Below are 9,195 nucleotides of genomic sequence, written 5' to 3' on the forward strand. Positions count from 1 at the left end.
CTTCACGATGCGCTCTAACTGTCTTTTTATTTTGCAGGTACAAGTTCGGAGCGGCTGCAGGGTGCCGGAATACCCACTGGGTTAGATGTGGAAAGGAGTAATGGCACGTGAGTATTAAAGTTCCCCAATGTCTTTAAACGCACCTTGTTTTGTCTTTCAGATGCGGGATGCAGCGCCGAAGGCCTCCGGAGCGTGCGAAGAGTTGGTAAGCCTTTGTCTTTCAGATGCCGGAATGCAGTGCGAGGCGTTGGTGACAGCCGATGGACCAGGTAAGTGAAGCGCTGTCACTGAAGACCGTAATGCTAACCTGTTCTTTCTTGTCTTTATAGGTGTTGCTGAAGACTGGATTCAGGATGGTAAGCCTTTTTCCTTAGGCCCAGGATCAGATGCAGAAGACACGATGAGCGTTCTGCTGCAGAGGATGCAGAATAACGCAAAGCAAGATTTATCCATCGGGTGTGGTTTAAATAGCCTCCTGTAGTGCTTAGGTCTCTCCTTCCACAGCCACGCCTAGGTAAGAAAAGAGTTCCTGCTTTCCAGAAGAGTTCCAGTGTTCTGAACCTAGGGAGTGGCTCCTGCCCCACCCAACAGGAAAAGTAGTTCCAAACAGAAGAGGATCAGAGGCTCAACTGGCAGGCAAGTAAGCAGCATGGTCTGCTGCAGGTAAGTCCACCCAAGCATTATGAGCCCGGCGCTTCCAGCGCTGCGACTGGGCATATTTATGAGCCTGGTGCCAGGACTGGGTCCAAAAGGTCCCAATTGGGACTGGTTGGCACTCGGAACCTGGGTTATGGATCTGCTTCCAAGGGAGTTGGGAAAACCCTGACCTTTTGGAAGCAGAGATCATGACATTGGGACAAGATACTTACAGACCATGTGCAACACTTACCTGGACTCCTCGGGAGTGTAATGCCTTCTCAGCCAGTGGATCTGTTACTTGGGCACTTTAGGATTCCTTTTCTGTGTAAACAATAGTATTACTATAATATCTATTTTCTGAGAAGTTACTGTATAACTGTGTACTTTGGAAATCCCTCCCTTCTCACCTGTGTATGTTTTGTGGAGCTTTCCATGCGGTTATTCTACAGGGGCGTGTTGGAATGAAGAAACTTTAAACTTGGAAGGCTGAGGTGTTGGTTAAGTATTTGGAGAAAATACTAGATTAGTCTCTACATTGGAGAGTTCTCTCTTTCTAGTATTTTCTCTTCTTGCAGGTTCACTGAATTCGAAAAGGTTAATGGCTGCGGAATGACTGCGACGTTACTCGGAATGAAGAAACGTGCAAGTTCGGAGTAATTGCAGCCTTCTGAGAAGTGTGCAGTAATAACTAAGCGGTGAAAACTTGAGGTACGTAACTTATCTTTCTTATTTCTATTAAGTTAGTTTGTTAATGAAATACCTTATTGTTTGCAGGTTTTCGCAAAGCTGAGGAAGAAAGGAAGATCCAGAGACTGCTGAGGAAACTTCTGAATGAAGGTACTGCGAACGAAGACTGCTGCGGCTGTGAGAGAACTTTTGACAGAAGATGCTGCGGCTACGAACCAATACAGCTGACTGAAGAAACGCTTGGAAATAGTTTGGTAAGTCTTATCTAGAACTATGGAAATTTTTCTGTGAAAACGAAGGTCTCCGTTTTTTCTCCTTTGACAGGTTCTGGGAGGAGAGACGCCGGTAGCGTTACCCACTGTACTGTCAGCGGAGCAGACACGAAGTGAGCGCACCAGCAGTGGCTGGGCTTAAGTAGCTCCCTCTGCAACAAGTATAGAGTGTACTGTAAGTTACCCATCGACCTGGCGGCGGCCATTTTTAGTGTACAAGACCACTGTAAGAACTATGAGAGACTATGGGAGCACATGGTACAAATGGCATTTGTGCCAGGCTTGTACCCACTTTTGATCTGCTGACTGATGTGATGTCCCTTGCTTCTCCTGAATTGGGACTGTGCTCATTTTCTGGGATCACGACACCATGCTCCAGGTGCGCTACATGTCGAACCCCTGACCGCGGCAGGGGAGGAGCAGAAACCGTGGCGCTTGACTTCTTCTATACTAAGAGACCCAATGGTGGGGGCCCACAAGGAGGATACCTCAAAGACTATTTTATGGGAAATTATAGAAAGGGGGCGAATTGGGGAATGGAACGCAAGCAAGGCGTCATGAGAGGAGAATTCATAGCCCAGACGGCAGAGGGGGAAAGAACAGGTGAGACTAGCAATCGAAAGGGAGATTAAAGAAGCCAAGGAGCTGCATAAAGACAAGAGGTCTAAGAAAGCGTGGCGGGTCCCGATGAAGGTAAGAGCCAAGTTAGAAGCACATCTGACAGATCAGTGCAATTAATGATACAGACCAAACAAACATTATGTAAAAGGGGACAAGGCGGATAGATTTCTTGCAGCGAAACTTAGAAAACAGCAAGCGAGGAACTAAACCTCTCAATTGAAGAACGGAGAAGGGAAACTGGAGAGGGAGGAGGAGAAAAATATGGATATTATCCATGATTTTTATTCAAGGACCTTAGCGGGGGAGCCTCAACTTACTGTAGTTGGCAGAGGCAGATAGATGCCCCGTTTACAGAGGAAGGAACAAGCAGGGCGATAAGCTTGTTAACTAAGAAAAAAGCCCCAGTACCCAATGGGTTCAGGAATTAATATTATAAAACATTCAGACCCTCTTGACTAGATTATTCAACCACACAAGGGACACCGGGGAAATATCTGGTGACATGGGCCCCTCTACGACTATGCTACTATTGAAGCCAGGTAAGGATCCTGCCCTGTGCTCCAGCTATCGACCCATCTCTCTGCTCAATGGTAACGCCAAACTATACACGAAGATCATCTCCCTAAGATTAATGACGATTGTACAAAAAAAGAAATCACCCGGATCTGGCAGGGTTTATAATGGGCAGACTCGCACAAGATAACACTTGCAGGGTAGTAAATGTGTCAGAATGGGGGGAGGAGAACAGGACAGAAATTCTCAATACTGCTGCTGGATGCCACAAGAGCATTCGATAGCATGGATTGGAACTACCTTAGACTTACACTAGAGGGGTTAGAGTGTGGGGAAACCTTTATGCGGATTGTCCTGGCCAATTTTAAGACCCCATCCATGAAGCTCCGAGTGAATGGGAGAAGTTCGGAACCCATACCCATCCGGAGGGGCACCAGACAAGGGTGCCCATTTTCACCCTTGGTATTCGCAATGGCCATGGAGCCCCTAGCACTAGCAATCAGGGCGGATCCCGCAATAAAGGGATTAGTGGTGAAAGTCATGGAACACAAACTGGCACTATATGCAGACAACATATTAATGTTCCTGAAACACCAGGAGTACACTCCCGAAGGAGTTGTCCCTCCTGTGGAAAATGTGCAGGTCTCGGAATTCCACATTCATTTGGCATCACCACTGAGGACCAGCCACACACGTAAGGGGGGGGGGGCAGGGCTCTCACCACTGGTGTGGGAGCAGGACTACCTGGGGGTGAAACTGATCCCACGCACAAAGGAATCTTTGAGGCCAACGTCCCGGGCCTACTGGGAAGCCTTCGTGGGGCGTGGGGGAAGACACAAAAAGATGGAACTGCAGGAGTTATCCTGGTTTGCAAGGAGTATCGCGGGTCAAAATGACCAATGCCCAGATTTGTATATGTAATGAGCGCCCTCACGATGTGGATTCCTCCCAGGTTAATAGCACAGCTACAGAAAGATATCCCCGTCTATATTGGAAGATTAGAAAACACAGGTGGCTAGGAGGATTTTGTTCAGGGGCCTAGGAATGGGGGATCGCAAGTCCCGATAACTCACGGCACCACAATTGGCACCAATCATACAGTGGTCCTCACAGGGTATCGCAGGTGGGGGGGGGTGAACTGGAACAGGCTACTGACTGGTGTGCGTAGGGTTTCTAAAAGCTAAATTAAGAGAAGCGTGGGACCTGCTAGAATCCACAAGAACCCCACACTGCTATTGGGACAAAGTGCTCCGGGCGAAAAGTCCCAAACCACGGGAGGAGCCCTTAACTCCAATGAGCCATAATATAGAGTTCCCACCATGGAGGGTACCTGGATTTTGGCCCAATTGGGAATGGGAGGGGGGTGGACTACCCTGACCCTAAAAGATATATTTCAAGGCGGAGCCCTGATGCAGTTCGAGTGAAAAACGAATTTTCCCTGCCCGAAAGTGAAAAGTTCCACTATGTGCAAATCAGGCACTGGGTCACAGAGTGCAGAGAGGCGGCAAATAGAGCCATGGTGGGTTTGGAACTCACAATTAAGGAAGGGGTCTCAGAGAAGGGCATCTCAAGACTGTACAGGCTATCGGATGGGGCGGAGGTGGGGGATAAATTGCCATACATGGGTAGATGGGAAAAGTACCTGGGAACATCCATATCGGAGGAAGAATGGGGGGCAGATATGGAGGCGTGCACAGAAAAGCTCTAGATACTCCATAAAGGAATCGGCATATAAAATATACATGCAGTGGTACATGACCCCACAAAGGCTACATATGGGGAATCCAGACATCAAGAGAATGTTGGAGGGGGTGTGGTCAGCTGGGAGACATGGGCCACATGTGGTGGTCATGTTCAAAGACCCAAATCTTTGGGAAGGAGATTGAGTCACATCAGGGAGATTCTGGGGGTGCAGTTGCCAATATGTCCAAAAGTGATCTTGTTAGGGGCAGTAGCCGAGGGCCAATACGATGCTAGCAGGACAAGGGCCACACTAATTACCCACAATTTGGCCGCACCGCGGATTACAGTGGCACATACCTAGAAATCAGAGCATGGCCCGATAGGAGCAATGTGGTGGGTCAGAACGTGGGGCATCATGGAAAAAGTATGCGCATTAGCAATGGGTAAATACCAAGGTTTTGTAAACATATAGCTCCCATTTCATGAGTATGTAAAAGGAACGAGAACACCAATTTCACAAACCAACTATACTCAGAAACCTCTCTGTGCTGTGAGCTAAAAGGGGCCGAAATGGACACCAGGAAGGGAATCTAGGGTAGGACAGGCGATCGACTAAGCCTGATCCCTAGAGTGCAAAGTGAGGACTATCGGACAATGGCTCGTAAATGTACCACTAAAGTTAAAGGTTTGTTGGGGAGTGGGAAGGGAGGGGCACGAATAGCATGTTAATGCACTTGGAAGATATTACGAGGATAGCATGTATATTGCAACTAGAATGTTGCCATTAAACTATCAACCCAGATGTTATAGAATTTGCAGCTTTGAATGTGGCCAATGTATTCAAATGTCTCGCAATCCACGTTTATGGAATCTTAGCAGAAAGGCACAGCCACTTTCAGGCACGCATCCCCTTTTACACACAACTCGAATGACACTTTGCACATCTCTTCCGTCATAAAAATGCAGCTACCTTTCACAACGAAAAAAAAATAAATGTATACACACACACACACATACACTTAACTACACATATGACCATCCTCTCGCACAACCCCTCCAGACTACCTTTCTCCACCCATCCACATGCCAATAAGAAACGGGCTGTTAGCAAGGACTTGGCCACCCACCGTAGACCTGTAATGGCTTTAATGCACACACGCATACTAGCAAATTAGTTTCCCATACTTCCCAGAGGGCAGTCAACCTACAATGCGTTGGGACCTATGGTGAAAGGCACCATGACGAAATGAGAATGCCTTCAAAAATTTTCCAGAAGGATATGGATAGCACACTCATTTTGTTCTTGCAGTACTGAGGAGAATTTAAGAGCCCGATTAGACCTTTACTGTGTTGCTACCCAAAAATCTCTCCTAGGAAGACGTGGCAAGGTCAGTGCAGGTAGAGGAATTTTTCCACCTCAGCACGAATTTCTCAAGAGACTGCTGCGTGGGAAAACTTCCTGGGGTTTTATTCATTCATCTCATTCCTCAGCTCATCCACCCTCTAAGGCATTTCTGGGGATACGAGGCTTATTATCAAATAATGCTGCTCACTAGCATGAGCATGACAGCTCAGACATTACATACGTGGTATTTAATTGTCGGAGATCAGCTTGGTTTAAAACATGTCCTTGCAGTATGCAACAGTAACACACTTGCATGCAGCAGGTCAGATTATTCCCCTATGCTTTAAACCTGCCTAACATGAAGCCTCCAGTCGGGGGGCAGAATGGCCAATTCCCCTCACTAGCGTGAGTGGGGGGTTTTGCCACCCCAAAATCAAGTCCTTGGACTAAAGGTTGATGACTATTTTCCCTTGTCCTCCTTTATAAGTTAAACGTGGCTTTCCCTTTCCAATATACCACAGGTCCCTGGATGATGGTTTCATAAACAAGGCTACAATTACTAAAGAATTAAATACATTTCCCCCTCTTGCCCCACGCCCTTTTCCTCATCAGAAATGGATTTACCATTTCCAAGTGTCGTTCCTCACCAGGATGTCATATTCCTGTTCCCGAAATCCCAAATGTACTCTACCACTCGCCAGGGAGTCTTCTAGGATCTATAGGTTACCGAGCCACAGACTTAATTAGTAAAGGACCAAGCCATTCCCAAATTTGGTAAACTGGGGTATTACAGGGGAAAGGCGGTCTCCTTCCTTGGAGGCAGACTAGGTCAAGCCTTTGGGTCACGTTTCATAAACTCTTCCACCCAACTTTCCATTTTTTTTTTCCATCCCAATGTAGGGGCATTTTCACCAGAAAAAGGTATATGCGATACAGACTTCCCTTCTTGAAAAAGGATTGGTACTTTCTCAAGTACTGTCTAGTCTTACAATGTTTAATATACTGCTTTTTTAAGATGACTTGTTTCTACAAAGTAGGTTAACATTTTCTGACAGCCTACACTTGTCAGATATTTTGCCCTTCTTTCCTATGAGTAGCACCATAATAAACTATTACCACTCTTCCAAGCCTTTCCGCTGTAGAGACAATTTGCAGGGTCACGAAAGATAATAATTAACTGAAAATTGTTATTTCTTCGCATTTGATTCCTAGTCTCCCCCTTCAAAGAGCTTTGATTATCACGATTTGCTCCTTGCACAGTTGACAACATGACCCATTCCAATCTGTAAGTGCTTATCCAGTCCTGTTTTTATTCTTTGCATTCTGGGACTTGTAGTCCGCCCCCTGTCCCACCCATTATATAACTTGGACTATGAATTCCAGGAGGATGCACAGAAAAAAAATAAATCAGGACTGGATAAACAACTAGGTTTTCCCCATGGATGGGACTCCGTTTCTTATTTTAAAAAAAAGCCTCTCACTGTACTACACCATAGCTTGTGGGGGTTAATGCCCAAATTATTGTTCCTACCCTTTGTGCGTCTCACTGACTTTGTCCTCCTCCCACCCCCACTCCCTTTACTTAGTTGACAATGGATGAAATGCTTTCTGGTCTTGAGGGTGGAGGGCAGTTCATACAGGATATTGAGATTTGTACCCACTTTATCGGTTTTAATGGGACGTTTAAGTGGTTTCGGATGGCTAAAGAAGGGGACCCGTTTGTAGGACAGATTAACCATGGCTTCGAAGAGAGAGAGTAAAATGAGGCGGTCGAATGGTGCAGAGAACTAAAACAGTGATGTGTGCAGCAACTATGGAAACATGCTTTGTATCGCGTTTAAACAGGGGAGCAAATAGCCAATTCATTGTGTGAAGAAACGTGGAACCATGAAGGAAAAGGGAGAAAAAAAAATCCCATTAATTGTTGCTTGAATTTTCTGACGAATAGAAATAACGACAACAAAAATTATTTTAAAAAAATAGGCCATTTAATAATGTTGAGGTCGTGGCATGAAGATGTCGCTCACCTGACGGGACAGAAGCCCGCAAACACGACGTTGGAAAGGAATTCAACTCCTGAACACACACTCTCCGGCCAGCCATAAACTCAAAAATGTCACATTACGTAGTAACCCCGACATACGTATATATACACACACACACACATTATAAATACACGTGTTCTACACAAAAGTTAAACATTTTACAGCCCGCCCCCACAAGGGGAAAACAACTCTTCGTAAACAATACCGCCCGCTCACCTCCCTGTGATGCTTGTAGGAATGGGTTGGGTTATGTGACAAACGGGTCTAGACCAAACGAGAAGATGCTGTGACCAACAGTTGCACGGACGCCGTGAGGAAAAACGTCAGAGCTGCAGAAAGGGTGGGAATGTGCGCGCGGCTGCGTTTAATAGTTGTCTGCTGGTCTCGCGCGCCTGGAGGGACGTGCACGCGTAGTGATGGGAAAGCCAGGCTGCTGAGCACGTGGACGTGCCGGTCATGTTATGGTCAGGCAGTCGATTAAGTGAGTCAGCCGTCCCCCTAATAATGAAGTGTTGGCGGGAGGACGCCATAGCCTGTTCATAACCTGGCGGTGACCGTGACTCAACGTCTAAGTTTGCGAGCTATTTCAGAAGCAAATCATTCAAGAAATATGAACGCGCAATGCCAATGAGCTCAGACCTGCAGTGCCTCTATTTTGTCAGAATGCGTGCGCGCGCCCGACCCGTACCTGAGGCCATCTTTCCCCCAATCAGCAGGGTTGGAGATGGAACCGCATAGGTGTGTACACAGAACGTATCAAGTGTCAGAAAGTAACCTCACTCTTGACTAATAGGATTCTAACGGCTTCCAACAGTGCATTATTTTGACAGTATAATTTTGGAATATGGTGTTCTTCGCGAAATATTACTGATGCCACATTTGCATTATTAGCGCACTCCGAAATCATGCAATCTCATTATTCGAGCCTCGTTTATTTTTTGCGACAGGTGTCCTCTGGGTACTACAGAGCAGAGCATACCCGCGGCCCCATTTGAAGCTTTTATTTCTATGGTATTTAACTACTATGAATGTGTGATAAGAGGCTTTGGCTTTGTAGTTAGTGACTTCAGAATGTGTAAATCTAGCTCGGTTACCAGAGAAACTACGGAATTTGTCTTGCTTCTGTATGTATCATAGGTGCCATTTCCAAGGGAGCCCTTGCTAATTGTGACACAGCCAGCTAGTACTTGCTTTTCAGCTATTAACATTTTGTAACTGCAGTTTTGGTTTGGCCTTTTTATTGCAAGACAATAAGCCTCCTTTTATGCATTGGTCTTCTTTACTCCTCTTTCTGCCAAGTAAAAAAAAACTTAAAACAACGTTAAAAGTAACATTACATACAAAAAGCTTGTTTGTGTATACAGTGTGAGCAGATTGATTGATTATTTAT

At 46.0% G+C, this 9,195-nt stretch overlaps 1 protein-coding gene across 2 annotated transcripts in view; it reads right to left on the minus strand.

Annotated features, from left to right (window-relative positions):
• LOC138567382 (actin, cytoplasmic 1-like) overlaps positions 1–8,433 on the minus strand; it is a 258,349-nt gene extending 249,916 nt beyond the window's left edge. The window contains exon 1 of one of the 2 annotated variants that reach the window (XM_069645541.1): positions 8,022–8,433. The gene's annotated coding sequence lies outside the window, so the exon portion shown is untranslated. The remainder of the gene's footprint in view (positions 1–8,021) is intronic. The other variant, XM_069645543.1, reaches the window with a different exon arrangement.
• Positions 8,434–9,195: the final 762 nt, after the last annotated feature.

Source organism: Ambystoma mexicanum, chromosome 2p (assembly GCF_040938575.1).
Source record: "Ambystoma mexicanum isolate Mex_15411 chromosome 2p, UKY_AmexF1_1, whole genome shotgun sequence".
Taxonomy (NCBI): domain Eukaryota; kingdom Metazoa; phylum Chordata; class Amphibia; order Caudata; family Ambystomatidae; genus Ambystoma; species Ambystoma mexicanum.